This window comes from Erigeron canadensis, chromosome 8 (assembly GCF_010389155.1).
Source record: "Erigeron canadensis isolate Cc75 chromosome 8, C_canadensis_v1, whole genome shotgun sequence".
In the NCBI taxonomy this organism is placed as follows: domain Eukaryota; kingdom Viridiplantae; phylum Streptophyta; class Magnoliopsida; order Asterales; family Asteraceae; genus Erigeron; species Erigeron canadensis.
Window position 1 is genome coordinate 11,106,637 of NC_057768.1, and position 17,109 is coordinate 11,123,745.

The following is a 17,109-nucleotide window of genomic DNA, read 5'->3' on the forward strand; positions in this document are numbered from 1 at the left end:
TCTCGCTTTAACTCTTGCTAACTGTCGCCATCGCATTGTAGAGATCATGGTTAACACTTGTAACAACAGTCAGCGTGAGAGAGCCGCTCCAAGCAATGATCCAGCTGATCAGAATGGGGCTGGAAATGGTGTTAACTAGAGGCCTCCTCGAAGGCCACTCCCGGGTGCATAGCCCACAAGATCAGAAATTGATAGGGCAAACCCGGTGATTGAGCAGATTCCTAATCAAGCTGAAATGTTTGACGAGTTGAGGGCTATTTGAGCTCTTTTGAGAAGGAATGAAGAGGAATTGGCCCAAGTGAGAGCTGAATGGGAAGATGAAAGGAAAGCTAGCTTGCATCGGGATGAGTATACTGATGGAAACTATTCCAACCGCTCAAACCGTGTTAAGCCATCTATTGTAAGGTCACAGGTTGCTCTTGAGAATGTGGTTGCTGATGTGAATGGTGTGGAAAATGTAGTGTAGCCCCGTGTTGTGGTTGCTCCTCGTGCTAATAACTTCAAGTATGAGAGCTTTCAGAAGTGTGGAGCAAAAGCATTTGATGGTACTCAAGATGCCGTAGGTGCCATGGAATGGTTGGATGATATTGAGGTTGTGTTTGCTTCATCTTACTGCCTGAGGATATGAAGGTATTGTGTGCTTCCCGTATGCTAAAGAAGAATGCTCGTAATTTGTGGAGGGCTGCTACTGTTTCTTTGACTCCCTGGGTGCTAGCTACTATGCCTTGGGGTACCTTTAGGGAGAAGTTTTTGGAAGAATATGTGGGTACTCGTGAGTTGAGGTTGATTGAGAAGGAATTCAGAGTTTTAACTACTAAGCCTGGTGCCATAACTGAGTATGCCCACTCATTGATGGAAAAGCTTAAGTTTGTTGGTCACTTGGTTCGTAGAGATGATGATCAGGTTGAAGCTTACTGTGATGGTCTCCCTGCTAGCTATCGTGGCCTTTGCAGGCAACATACAACATTGTCTGCTGTAATTTAGGAGTCCAAGAGGTTAGATGATGATTTTAAAACTAAGAAAGTGGCTACCAAAGATGATGATAAGAAATCTGGTTTCAAGAGAAGGTTTAATGGGTCTTCAAATTCAGAGAAGCGGTTTAACGGAGGTTCTTCCTCCCATAAAGGTAAGGATGATAAGAAGATTGCTCCATGGTGTTCAGCTTGCAAGGCCCCGCACAACGTGCCATGTTCTGAGAAGACAAAGAGATGTGACAAGTGTGGCAAGACGGCCATGCTACCTTAGTTTTTAAGGATAAAACTCGTTGTTACAGGTGCCAGGAGACGAGCCATTTGATTGCAGATTGTCCCGTGAAGAAGAAAGAAGATGAGAAGAAGAATGATCAGCCCAAAGCTAAATCTCGTGCCTTTCAGATGACTACCGACCTTACAAAGGAGAATGATGAGGTAGTAAGCGGTACTTTTCTTATTAATTCAAAACCTACTTCTGTTCTTTATTATTCGGGTGCAAATAGGTCTTTTGTGTCTACCTTGTTTGCTCCTAAGCTCGAAAGAGTTACTACTCCCCTTGATTGTTCTATAGAGGTCGAAATTGCTATCGGTACTATTAGTGACATCCGTGCGGGTTATGATGATTATTCTATTGAGATTGAAGGTCATCCCTTTCCGGTCCAGTTGTTGCCTACTACTCTTGTTGGTTTTGATATAGTGACAGGCATGAACTGGTTGTCTTAAAATGATGCTACCATTATATGTTCTCAAAAGATCATACGTTTCCCTACTCCAGATGGTAAGGTCATTTCTGTTTATGGAAATAAGAAGAAAGGGAGTATAAAGATGATTAATTTGATGAAGACTCTCAAATGCATTCGACAAAATAAGAACCATTTCCTTGCTTATGTTATCGATACACGAAAGGAGAAGTCTTTTATCTCTAATGTTAAAGTGGTTTCTGAATTTTTTGATGTCTTTCCGGATGATCTTCCCAGTATTCCTCCGGACCAAGAGTTCACTTTTCAGATTGATCTTGTACCTGGTGCTACTCCTGTTGTAAAAGCACCATATTGTTTAGCTCATACAGAAATGAAAGAGTTAACGTCTCAGCTTCAAGAGCTACTTGACAAAGGTTTTATACAACCAAGTTCCTCGCCTTGGGGAGCTCCGGTCCTCTTTGTCAAAAAGAAAGATGGTTCTATGCGCATGTGCATAGACAACCGTGAGCTGAATAAGCAAACGGTGAAGAATAAGTATCCTCTCCCGCGTATTGATAATCTCTTTGATCAACTCCATGGTGCTTCTTACTTCTCTAAGATTAATTTGCGGTCTGGCTATCATGAGTTAAAAGTCAAAAGGGAAGGTGTAGCCAAGACAACTTTTCATACGCGATATGGGCACTATGAGTTTCTTGTCATGCCATTTAGATTGACAAATGCTCTAGCCGCTTTTATGGATCTAATGAATCAGGTTTGTCGCCCATTCTTAGATCATTTTGTGATTGTCTTTATTGATGATATTCTGATTTATTCTAAGTCTAACGAAGAGCATCGTGAGCACTTAAGAGCCGTTCTTGAGGTTCTTAGGGAAAAGAAGTTATATGCAAAGTTCTCCAAGTGTGAATTCTGGCTTCAAGAAGTTCAATTTCTCGGGCATGTTATCTCTTCCGAAGGAATTAAAGTTGATCCTGCAAAGATTGAAGTTGTTTTTAAATGGGAACAGCCAAAGTCACCCACCGAAATCAAGAGTTTTTTTGGTTTAGCAGGCTACTACCGAAGGTTCATTCAGGATTTCTCCCGTATAGCTAAGCCTATGACCGAATTGACAAAGAAAGGGGTGAAGTTTGTATGGGCTGAAGATCAAGAAGAGGCTTTCCAAATGTTAAAGACCAAGTTATGTGAAGCCCCAATCCTTGCCTTACCCGAAGGTACCGATGATCTTGTTGTTTATAGTGGTGCTTCCATTTCAGGTTTGGGTTGTGTTCTTATGCAAAGGGACAAGGTTATTGCCTATGCTTCACGTCAGTTTAAGCCTCATGAAAAGAACTACCCGACCCATGATCTAGAGTTGGCAGCTGTGGTGTTTGCTCTAAAGTTGTAGAGGCATTACTTATAAGGCACTAAGTGTACCTTGTACACCGATCACAAAAGTTTGCAGTATGTGTTCTAACAAAAGGAAATGAATGTAAGACAAAGGAGATGGATGGAGCTTCCGAAGGATTATGATTGTGAAATTAAGTATCATCCCAGTAAAGCTAATGTAGTGGCGGATGCATTGAGTAGAAAAGTGCAGAATTTTTCTTGTAGATTGATGAGCATGGTTGTTCAAGCTAAGTCGGGGTTACTTGATCGCATCAAGGAAGCTCAAGTTAAGTATTTGATGAAGGATAACATTGACAAGGATAAGTATTGGAAAGAAGAAATGTCTTGCCATGGAAACAAACAGCTGTGGTTTCTGGACATTTAAGGGTCGAATTTGGGTACCATTGCTTGATGGTAACTGAGAATTGATCCTTGAAGAAGCTCATAGGTCGAGATATTCAGTTCACCCCGGTGTTACAAAGATGTTTGCAGATTTGAAACCTATTTATTTGTGGTCGGACATTAAGCGAGAAATTGCACATTTTGTTGAAAGATGCTTGACTTGTGCACGTGTGAAAGCTGATCACAAAAAGCCCTATGGATTGTTGCATCAATTAGAGATTCCATAATGGAAATGGGATCATATTACTATGGATTTTGTGACCAAGTTACCAAGAACTCCAAAGGCAAATGATATGGTATGGGTTATTATGGATAGGTTGACGAAGAGTGCTCATTTCTTGGAAACACGACAAGATGTACCATTGACCAAAATGGTGAACATGTACATAGATGAAATCATTTCAAAGCATGGTGTTCCTTTGTCTATTGTTTCAGATCGAGACACGAGGTATGTATCTAGCTTTTGGAAAAGTCTTCAACGGGGGTTAGGTACTAAAGTAAACTTGAGCATCGCCTATCATCCTCAAACTGATGGGCAAAGTGAAAGAACGATTCAAACATTGGAATATATGTTGAGGACTTGTGTACTAGAGTATGGTGGGGCATGGGATGATCATCTAAAGTTAATTGAATTTGCTTATAATAACAGCTATCATGCAAGTGTTGGAATGCCACCATTTGAAATGCTTTATGGTAGAAGGTGTAGTACTCCAAGTTGTTGGATGGAGCCTGGCGAAAAGTAAATTACAGGTCCCGAAATTATAGAAATCACAACTGAAAAAGTTAATATAGCAAAGGAAGCACTTCGTGTAGCTAGAGAATGACAGAAAACTTATGTTGACAAGAAAAGAAGGCCGGTTGAGTTTGAAGTTGGTGATATGGTGATGCTGAAAGTTTCTCCATGGAAAGGAGTTATTCGATTTGGAAAGAAAGGAAAGTTAAGTCCATGATTCATTGGACCATTTAAGGTTCTGAAACGTATCAAAGATGTAGCGTATCAATTGGACTTGCCTCCAAAATTGGATGGAATTCATAACACATTTCATGTATCTTATTTGAGGAAGGGCTTAGCGGAGGAGTCTAGTGTTATCCCTATTGAAGATGTGAGTATTGATCCGGGGAAAAGAATAATTGAGGAACTGTTAGCAATACTTGGGAGAAAGCAAAAAATGCTAAGCCGGAAAATTATTGACCTTGTGTTGATCAAATAGAAGCACATCCATGGTGAAAGTTTAACCAGGGAGACCGAGTCCGTAATGAAAGAAAAGTATCCTCATTAGTTCATTTCTGATGAGATTCCAAGGACAAAATCCTTTTAAGGGAGGGGGGTAACTATAACATCCCAAACTTTTTGTATTAACGGTTGACTTGAGTCGTTAAGTCAACACAACGTGTCCGTTAAGTCTCTAAGAGATTTAATGCTTAGATGTATTTAATGTGCTATAGGTATGAGGCTTTAAAGCCTTAATGAATGATGTACTAATGTGTTTAAGGGTATATTTATATGCCTTTAGATATGCTTGGAGTGCTTAATGTGTTGTAAGTATTCCCTATAGGTGTTTTTAGCCTAAAATTAGCCATAAGGAAGTCTAGGGACTAGTTTTGACATAGGAGGAAAATAACAAATGGGATTAAGGGTTAATAAAGCCCTAATTACAATCAAAATAAGTTTCTCCCTCATTCTTAACAAACCCTAACCGCCCTCTCCCTTCCTTGATCAATTCTTGTGTGATTCTTCCGATTTAAGGTGATTTGATAGAATTTTGGTCTAGATATTTCATCCCCGTAATCATCTACAGGTATATATGATGTTTCCTTCTTAATTGTAAGTCCCTCGGGTCTTGTACTATTATTAAACCAGAGATCGACTTAAGGATATGTCGAGGTGCGGAAATTCCTCGAGATAACTCACGGTTTATATATCTACCTTTAGATGATATATATATCACTATATATATATATATCTTTTACGTGATGATAAACACTCCAGGAATGGCTCTCCGGACGCACCTTACCTGACACGTGGTAACTTGCAATCTACGAGCCATTTAGGGGGTCGGGTGTGTGTTTTTGGTTCATGCACGAAACGAGTATTACCCACAAGATAAACCGTGCGTGTTCTTAGTTTTTTCTCTCTAGGATTTGCTCACTTCTCTCTCTACACTCTTGTCCGAACACACATGACACACACCCACTATTTATAGGCAAGGGCTAGGAACACGCAAACGGCCTTTTGCATGTTCTGAAACACGTAGGCCCATGCGTGTTTCCAAGCCCAAGCCCATTAGGGTTTTGGCCAGTTTGCGCGTTTATATGGGCATAGCATACTTTTGCTTGTTTCCACAGAAACTCTCAAACCATTTGAGAGTTCTTGAGAACAAGCATACTAACACGCAGGCCCATGCGTGTTTCCAAGCCCTTGCCCATTAGGGTTTTGGCCAGTTTGCGCGTTTATATGGGCATAGCATACTTTTGCTTGTTTCCACAGAAACTCTCAAACCATTTGAGAGTTCTTGAGAACAAGCATACTTTTGCTTATTTCTTAGAAACTCTCAAATGAACATTTGAGTGTTCTTACTTTGACCAAACAAGACTTTTTGCTTGTTCCTAAGAACCCTCAAATAACACTTAGGATATGTTGAGTAAATGTCTTTACTGCAGTCAAGACGCGGAACCGACACTGTACTCTGAGTTAATGTCTTTACTGCTGTTAAGACGCAGAACCGACATTAACTCAACTAATGCTTTAATTGCTGTAAAGATACGCAGAACTAGCATTAGCCTTTGACACATTTCAACTGCTGTGAAGACGCAGAAACAGTGTCGTCAATATTACCTATTGGAAGTGTGTATATAAGATTAATGTTCATACTGTTGTAAATACGCAGCAACACAAATATCTTAACTTCCCTCTGGAAGTACATTAAGTTAATATCTCAACTGCTGTTAATACGCAGAAACAATATTAACTTAATGACTCTTTACATGTTATGTCTAAAACCTGCAAAATACAAATAATAAACAAACATATGAACATAAGTTGGATCCCAATTGGCTTTCACAAAATATGCCAGGGTAATATTAAGACAAACGGTAATTACAAGATAATTACAAGACTTGAAATTATACACAAATTTACTACACATATCTAGAATGTTCATGTCACCGAGAATCATGCACTAACACTGATTTAACATTCTTTTGATCTTATTATATCAATCATTTCTGGTCAAAAGGTTTCGGTTTGGATTCGATTATGTTAGAGAGTCAATTTAGGTCAAATCGGGTGTCAAATCAATTGTAAAATGTGTTTAATGAATCCGTGAATCAATATATGATTTCTTGTGTCAATTGAATCATATTTTGGGTATATATGAACTGTAGGTGTCATGGTTAATTTCCATGGATGTTTGGTAGTTGAGATCTTTTGAAAATCAAAGAGTTTATAAGTTTGAAAATTTAGTCATATTTCAAAAATCATATCTCCTTTATGATAATGAGTTAGGATATGAATCTTATATTTTTGAAAAGTTCATTGAGTCCCCTACATTTGTTAAGAACTGGTTTTCTCTCTTTTGATCGTCTTGTATGCCAAAAGTAGTCTACAAAACTGAATATAGTTAAAAGATGAAAGTAGTATACAGAATATGGAAGTAATCTACAAGAGGAGTCAAGTAGTCTATAAGTGAGTCAGGTAGTCCACAGATAGCGAAAGTAGTCTACAAAAGAGTATAGTAGTCTACAAAGGATTAAAGTAGTCAGAAATAGACTAGTAGTCTACAAATAGAGAAAATAGTCAACAAAGACTATTATTCGACAACACATATAGCCTCGTTTACACTCGTTGATTTGTCCTATGTTTGTTATAGGTAGTCGGGAATACTTCCTTTGCAGGGTAACTTTAGTTATCGTTTGCATACGCTTCTACGAGATAAGATACACTACTTTGACACGCTGAGGGTTCAACAAAAACATGGTTTTCATATAATAACTTCCCAAATGCTATCTTGTTTACTTATGGGTATCCGGGGTTACATGGGAGGTGATATGGGCTATGTATATGACTATTGAAGCATGAAATGCTACCCCAGTGATATGAGGTGTTACAATATGCTATGAAATGTTATGTACGCATTGAGATGTTTTGAAGTGTGAATATATGTTGATGATAAATCGAATCTGCATGAATGTATGGCTTGTTCATCTAGTTCACTAGACTTATTAGGTTGTCATGACACGTGCACGTTTAAGGGCCCAAACGTTAATGTGAATTGATGTGATGTGATATGTGCTAATGCTCGAGTTATTTTACAGAGATGAAAGTGTTAAACTTAACTCGTGCATGCCTTTGCCAGGGTTGTGCGTTTGATGTGGTTGCTTGGGTGGCTCCTTGCAAGGAGGTACAACATGGAGAGTAATACGGGAGGTCTTACCAACCCTATTTGTCTTGTACATACAGATTACTCAGGGATTGGCTTGCCATTCCTTAACGATATTGATGTACTATCGAATGGTCGTTCATCTAGTCGGGTGTGACTTATGTCTCACTTATGATGATGTATGTGATATATGAGATGTAAAAGATGATTAGGCACATTAGGATGAATTATCCTATGTGAAAGATGTTTAATGCTATGTGAGATGAGTTATGATGATTTGTGCCGTAATGATGAAATATTACTTTTATACAGTTTTAATTGGGCAAATGCTTTATAAATCATGTGTTATCTTACTTAGCTAATTCGTTAGCTAACACTTGTTTCTTGAAATGTGTTGTTCCCTTGGGTTTAGAAAGCTTATGAGTGTTGAAGAATAAAGAGCGAGGCATGGGTAGATTGCTTGATGATGACCATAGTTTACCCATAGTGGCCGCTTATTTTAGACCTTCGATTTATGTTAAGATATTTATGATTTGTTAAGACTTGTGATCGGTTGTTTTATGTTGGGCAACCGATAGATTTCCATTTAGACTTATTTCTATGATATGGTAAGTAACACCATTTAATGAATAAACCAAATTGAATTTATTGGTTTGGACCTTTAGATGTTTGTTCCACTTTATTTGACACCGTTAGGTGAAAATTTTTACAAATCTTTATTTTTAAATGATGGGTGTTACAATAATACAGGTTACTCCTTAGAAATTTTGAGATTGTAGGCTTTATGCAAGAACAAAAAATGATAGGATTATGAGTTTGTTTGAAACTACGAAAACTTAGCTTAGAATAAATGGGGAGTTTCCTTAGCTATCATATTCAGTGTTTGTGACATTTCATTCTTTCAAGGAACACTAGGCTATAATCCATTGTGTTGGGTGTATGGACTAATTTGTTTAGGGGTGTGTTGATGGTCTTTTGCTGCATCCAGATATATGCTAAGCTAGACCCTCTCAGTATACTTTAAATTGAGCCCAAAATGCTTAATATATGTCAAGTTATGTCGTTTTGCATGTACGGAAGTCCTGACCTGTCACCAATGGCTTGACATTAACACTTTGTGAAGATGCCGAGTAAACACTGGTATAACCGTAGTCAAATTATGTCGCTTTGTGCGTATGGAAATACCGACTTGTCACCAATGATTTGACTTTAAAGATAAATTTAGTATACTCACCTAATACATGGAACTATTGATGATAATGATAGGAAAAGCACAACTAGATTATTTGTTTAGTAGGTATGCGCCTAAGGTTAGTTGGAGGAATAGAAGTGTTAAAGTGGACAGTACATAGACATGCATTTGATTCTAGTTATAACTAACTTTTTGTTCTAAACTAAGACTATTGTGATATCGAGCAACTCTTTTGATTTTGTTTTAAGCCTTTCTCGGGACGAGTAAGGGGTAAGTTGGGGTGAATAAAAAATTGCGATATACAGGGAACAGTATAGCTTAAGAGTCATGATAGACAGGCCTAAAAAATTGCTTAAAAATATGCATAATCCATTCCATTGTTGACACATAGATTATAAATTTTTTTCTTTCTTCATCCTTATCATTGATTTTGTCATAAGTCAAACCATACTTTATTAGACACATTTTCCTAACCTTTAGATATATTAAACATTTTCCATAACTTAATCACTTTTTGTCAAATTACAAATGATCTGAAATTCAAGGAAAATGTTTGTAGACACAAAGATTTTAAACAAAGACAACTCGGACTCTTTGGGCTTGCTTGATTGGTTTCTTGATTAGATTTAGTAAATCTAATGCTTAACATGAGTTATAGTGGCGAAACCAGGATTTAAAGTGACCCGTTTCACAAAAAAATTTAATCACTTAGCTTGTATCAGAGTAAAAGTAACGGAACAATTAGATTGTTATGAGTTTTAACAATTAAAGAGTTTTTTTTTCTACTTTTAGCGGTTTTTAAGTCTTTTTTGGCTTTTTGGTAGTTTTTATGTTCATTTGATTGTACAAGTACGTCTTTATAAGCTTTATTGTTAGAAAAATCTTTTGAAAGACTAGAGTTAGTTACATTGATATGTATTCTATATTTTTTACCCGTAAAACCATTAAAGAATACATCATTCATCAGAAAAAATTTACACTATAATGATTTAACGAACCGGTAGTTCAAGTTACTCCTATCAAGGGTGGTTCCGCTTATAATTCGTCATACTGATTCATATTCATAGTCACTCATATATATTGTTTAGTCTCCCGGTCATAAAAAGTTCATCTCTATATGAAAAGGGAAGTGATATTCGTACCATTGTTTTTGATTAATGTACCACAATATACAAGTTTTACAGCTGACTGTACAAGTTAGTATTTCACATGTGTGATATATCAATAAAAACAAATGGTACCAATATTATTTCCCATATGGAAAACGTATGGGAATGAGCTTTCCTTTATTGGAGTTATCTAGGAATGACTAGGAAATGTACTTTTACACTGAGATACATGTGGCTTAATCGAGTGTATTTTTTTTCTACTACTTTAAAAAAATCATCACACTTTCTCTTATAAAACTTTTTAACATTCTCTCTTATAAAAATGTCCTCATGCAAAATGAATATTCTCTCTCTTTTATAGTATTAATTTTAACATCTCCACTTAAAATACCTATGAAATAATTTACAACATAAATTCATCAACTCCTAAAACAACTATATCACTGCTTTTACATTAAATATTTTTACAATAATAACCACACCGCCACCACCTGTCAGGCCACCACCACTACCAACCACCGTCGTAGCCGCATTGCATGGGTAAAATACTAGTGTTTTTTTTTTTATCCTTCTTTTGTCTTGCAAAGAAATGTAATGCCTAACCATTAGGGGTAAGGATTCCTTCATGTTCTTTAACACCATGTTAAAAACTTTTGACTGTTAGATTAAAATCAATTGTTAAAATTTAAAGATTAATAATCAAGATTCAAAGATCATTTTTAAATTTTGACAATTGTTTTTTAATCTAACAGTCAAGATATTTCTAACTTCAAGTTAGATACAACTCGAGAGAATTCTCCATCAACCACTAGATAACCCCTCTATTTAGGTGTTCGTTTAAGGTGCACATACTTAAAAGAAAAGTTAATACAGTGTAACTAATGTTACTATTTGACCCACTTAGAATCCAGATAAATATCGAAGTGATATTGACCACCATTATACATAGACACTTACACAAATGGAATTTTGACGCGCACTGATTAGGTAAAGTACAACTAAATAGAAGCACACCCAATGTTATCACATGTGTTGATGGCGTTGATGGGAACATACGATGGCACACCACCCGTCGAATGTTGAAAGCTAGAACTTATCTTCTTAATATTCTAAGTAAAAGTAATAAAGTATCTTATAAAATCTACAAAAGGTAATTCTTTTCATTGAGGTCACGGGAGATATCATTACATAAATCGTACTATATGAAATATAACTTGTTAAAAGTGCAATTGCGCAAAGTTTTTTAAGATATTTACACTGAAGATATTTATGATACTTTTATGTCATCCACTTCACCTCAACTAATGATAAGTGTTCCTTTATGTGCACTTTCGACTTGCTGTTTATACGGAGCATGCAAATATAAATAGGATATTAATAGAAAACATTATACTTCTTTTAGCACCAATAAAAAACATTATTAATATAGTAATAAAAAAGAGAATTATTTTAAAATTTAGTTACCCAATAAAAAAAATATTAATTACTCAACTATTGAAAAATATATACTCGTATTTTTTTTATCTTGAAAGTGTTTACATATGATAAATTCAAATTAACATCAATTTACTTAATATTGCATTTTTCTATATAAAACTCTAATTTAAATCAAATTACTACAGATAAAATTTTTCTATCTTAAAAATGTATACAATTCAATATATTAACATACTAGTGCTCAGGCTTGTCCATTGGACGGATAGTTTCATGCTATATAAATCTTATAATAATTGTGAAACCAAAAATGTATGATCAATATTATAACTTAACGAATACGAAAGTTAAAAAAGAAACATATGAAAATTAGCTTCGTATAAATATTAATTCTAGTTAACTTTTTTTTCCAACTTTAGTTAAATAAAAAGAGAAACAAAAAGTGTATGACGAATATCACAACTTAATCAATATGAATGCTAAAAAAAAAACATATGAAAATTAACTCCATATAAATATTGATTCCAGTTTACCTTTTTTTTCAACTTTCGTTAAATAAAGAGAGAAACAAAAAGTGTCAAGTATATAATTTGAAAAATACATACCAATTCATCAATAAAGACCATCTCGAACGTTTTGAATTTTTTCTTTTTGGCCGTAGGTTTTTTTCTTAGGGTTAAAAATATGTGAGGGTTTAATAAGGCATAATGAACCTATAATGGACAACAAACTAAATTAAAAGGGATAATAATAACAATAACATAAGAGTTCAATGTGAAATAATAATAATAATGATTAAATATGAACAAAGTATATAAATAAAAAAACTTTTTGGTAGTCGATCGTAGCTTTTTTTTGCCGTAGGTTTTTTCTTAGGGTTGAGAATATATGAGGGTTTTTCTAAGTGGTATATATATATAGATAATAATAAAGAATTTTTTATGAAAGGTCAGTCATTTTTTATTAAATAAATATTAAAAAAAATAAATAATTAATAAGGAAGGAGTATTAGGCTAAATGAATGAGATTAGGGATCTAAAGTATACTCCCAACCTTCTCTTTTAGTTATATTACATATAGATATAGATTGGAAAACATATATATAACATTAATGTAAACAATATTTATATTTATAATTAACTATAAGAATGATATTTCTGTTTGAATTTATAATTAACTAAACATAATATTCCTTTAAATTAAAAAATATATATGCATATCTAATGCATATATTTTCAATTGCTCAAGCAAAAGTTTAGTTTGCCTTACCTTGGATTTTCAATCTAATTTTTTTTTATAAATTTTTTGAAAACCATATTCTAATTTACTTTCATTCCTAAATTACACGCATGTTTAGAATGAAACTTAAAGCTATCGGAAAATCATCTATTAATTCAGCCCACAAATTTGAGAAGTGGGACTCGAACCCAGATAAATACTTTCAAAGTAAAAAATCTTACCAATGAACCACAACTCTAATTAATTAATCCTAATAAACCCATATTGGAATTAAAAAAATCTATTAACTTTTACAATAACCAATTAGTGGATATAGAGGGCTTTAACTCCCAAGTTATTTTTACTTCTCAAAGTGTCCACCCCTACTGAAAGCCTCTGAGTTAATTACCTAAAACATGTAGTTTTCGTATCTTTTTCTTAATTCCTAATGTTCTCATCCCAAATGACATTCTTTGGGTCAATTTCATAGACCTTGCAATCTTGTGTGTCGAACACAATTTCAACGTTGTCTCCGTTGGCACTTCGGTGAATTAAAATGGGGTTCACATCACAGAGAGCCATTTAATTATTGTGATTTTGATATCAACTAATTCAGTTTTTTTTTTTTTAACAATTAAATGGGTAAAAAACAATCGATTAATCAAAAATCAAAACCATAAACATTTTCTTAGCAAACGTCATATTTCATAAAACTAATAATAATCAAATAATTTCTACAATAACAAAACTTCCTATAAATAGGTAACAAAATAAACAGCTAAGAGAAACTAAATAAAGTACTAATGAAAATAAAAATAAACTTGGACGGTTAAATTATAAATAATTACTAGATTTAGACCTGTATCAAATACATAGATTGTTTATGATATATTGAAGATACAATTAAATATAGAGAAAATTACATTTTTCATCCCTGAACTTGGTACGTTTTGTACTTTTCGTCCTTAAAGTGAATAAATAGCAAAAAATACTCTAAACTTGGCACTTTTCTCACTTTTCGTCCCTGCGATCACGATGTTAGTTTACCTCCGTTTAGGTTGCCAACGTTCATTAGCTTTTTGGATCACTTTTCTTCCCATGTTTTCCACTTTTTCATTTTGATAAATTCAAAACTGTCTAATGGTATATAAACCGTATTTAAAAGTAGAGTAAGAGACATATTACATTTTATATATATATATATATATATATATATATATATATATATATATATATATATTTATAGATATCACAATATAGTTTTTGAGATTTAGATAACACAATATATAGTTAACAAAAGCATTATAATATAACTGTGGGTTGGTTTAATGACTTGCAAAGTTCAATATTCGAAAAATTTAGAATGATATATTACGTGTATATGTTTAATTAAACATGATCTTAATAAATATAATACTAATTTTAATAATACTAAAAGTATGAATATTTATTGTTTATTAATGTTATCTTAAAAGAATTTTTTTGTTTAATTAGGTATATCCTAAAAGAGACATGCGTCGTTTAAATATAGTGTCATACGTCACTTAAAGAAAACTCCAATCGTATTTTATTACATTGGTAGAGATAACATATTATGTGTTTGATTTTATTTATTCACCGTGTTAATTGTACTTTTATGTAATTGTCACGTTCGATAAATCATTATGTGTTCATACTTCATAGATATTCGTGGTTTATTTGTATTATTTGATACTAAATCTACTCATTCAATAGTTTCTTTTAAGATTCGTTGCCTACTCCTTTATGATTTCTACATTGTTGGACAGTTTTGGTATTTTCAAAAATAAATAAAAGTAAGGAAGACGAAAACTGAACAAAAAAAACTAATGAATGTTGACAACCTTAAGGGAAAAAAACTAACACCGTTATTGCGGGAACGAAAAGTGAAAAAAGTGCCAAGTTTAGGGTTTTTTATGCTCTTTTCTTACTTTAGGGACGAAAAGTACAAAACGTGCCGAGTTGAAGGACGATAAATGTAATTTTCTCTTAAATATATGTATTCAAAAAAAAACTGTGAAAGAATAAACCAAATATAATTAAAATTATGAGTGAACAACCTAGTAAATTCAAAGCTCTTGGTCTTGTGCATCCATAGGAACCTTTTCCTTTTGTATGTTACGAGTTTTTTTCAAGGTTGTAAATAACGCTCGGCGATCATTTAAGAGTCGATCACCTTTAAGGTTAAATCTCATTTCGCGGAGTTATAATGGGAACTATAAAATATAAAGGAATTTAAAATATTATATATATATATATAAGTGAGTATGGGGCTGTTATTCACCCAACTTTGGGTGAAAAACCTCTCACATACCAATATTTTGAATAAATGTTTGGCCTCCCATGATTTTTATGGTGCAAAAAAACTATGTGAGAGGTTTTTACCCAACTTAGGTGCCTAACAGCCTTATATTCCCTTCTTATATATATATATATATTAGCAATATGCCAATATCCTAACAAAACTGATAAAGGATGTCTTTAGACCATTAAGCTCCATTAACTCCGTTAAATCCGTTATTTAACCGTTAAATCCCGTTATTTGACCATTAAATCGCGTTATAACGGCCTTTAAGGCCGTTAAATCCGTTATTAGACCTTTATTGACTCAGACTTTCAAATTTACCTCCAACCCACTTAATGTAACATTGAACCTCCGTTACCATTATAACAACGACTGCTAAGGCTAGGGATGTGCACGGGTCAAAACCCGGCCCGACCCGGACCGAACCGTCATGACCCGCGACCCGGGATTGCATGAAAAACGGAAACGTGACCCGGCCCGTTAGTCTCCGGGCGGGTCGGTTCGGGTCCGGGTTTTGGTGGGTCGGGTTCGGTTTTTATGGGTTGAACCGCTTGAATGGACCATCACCTGGGCTTCAATGTTTTCATGGATTCTCTGCTACGTATTGTTTCATGAGGTTTCTGTTATGTATTTATAAACTGGTCTTCCATGTTTTCAAGTTATATATATATGAACATATATATATATATATATGGAACATATTCGGATGTAGGTGATGGGTATTGGGTAAAATGATTTGAAAAGAGATGTTTGAAAAGGAGAAAAATGTGTATATTCAAAGACTTTGAAAGTCTAAATTTTTGTTCCCTTCTCAATCAACCAGTTGTAGACTTGTAGTACATGTATTCTTTAAAATATATATGCTAGCATATCAACGGGTCATATTTTATTGGAATTTGTAATAAATATCCATGGTTACTCAACCATGGTTAAGTATAAACTATAATCTATGTTCAACCCACCCTTATCAATTCTCTTTACTCTCCCCCTTCACTTTCTTTTACCTGAAAACAAAACAAGAGAAATACAGCTTCTGCCCTTCTCAATTTTTGCACTTCTCAATTCTCATGTTCATAATGATTCTCCTAACATATATCATCTTACGTATTTCATTAAAGTCCTTGAAATTGCATAATGCAATTTATTATATCTATCTTTCTATCTATATTTCTCTAAAACCAATTGTATGAGATCTATCAATATATTTTTATTGATTAAACATGGAACAGGTGTAAGAATATCCAGGGTATTGCAGGCATGCCGGGTTTTTGCCGGGTTTGTCGGGTTTTGGCGGTTTTGGACCGACCCGACCCGAGAACAGAAAATCTATTAAAAGTCAAACCGAAACCCGGCCCGTTAAGCTCCCGGGCGGGTCGGTTCGGGTCGGGTTTGGGCGGGTTTGAGTCGGGTCACGGGTTTTCGGTTCATTTGCTCATCCCTAGCTAAGGCCGTTGGTTTCTTTTTCATATTATTTGATTTAAGATTGATTGGTATATATCAAACTTGATAAGTATAAAATGTTATATATTTTAGTGTAATTGGATTAATTTGTCATTTTAATTATGATAATATATTATATAAGTTTGGTGGTGCGGAGTGCACGCTTATACGAATTTAATGACCTTAGGGGGGATGGGGGTCGAAGGGGCGGCAGCCCCTGGTGGGGTCCAAGGGGCAAAGCCCCTGGCTAGGGTCGAGCTTGAGGGACTGATTTTGCCAATCTCGCAAAGTTTGATTTTAACTACTTCAGTTAAAGGCCCTAATTCTGGATAATTCCTTCACGGATTCTTTTTAGTATTCTCTCAGGTTCTTTGACATACTCAAACACAAAACATACAGAAAATTCTCTAATTTCTAATTGTATCCGATTAAATATTTTAGGGTGAACCAGCGAATTGATTCGAGACCTGTTTTGTTGGTTATACTGTATATCCCCTACATAAAATGCACGAAGCAAATCAAAAGAAATATGAAAAGAACCCGAAACAAAACCAAAAATTTAGAAACTATACGAACCA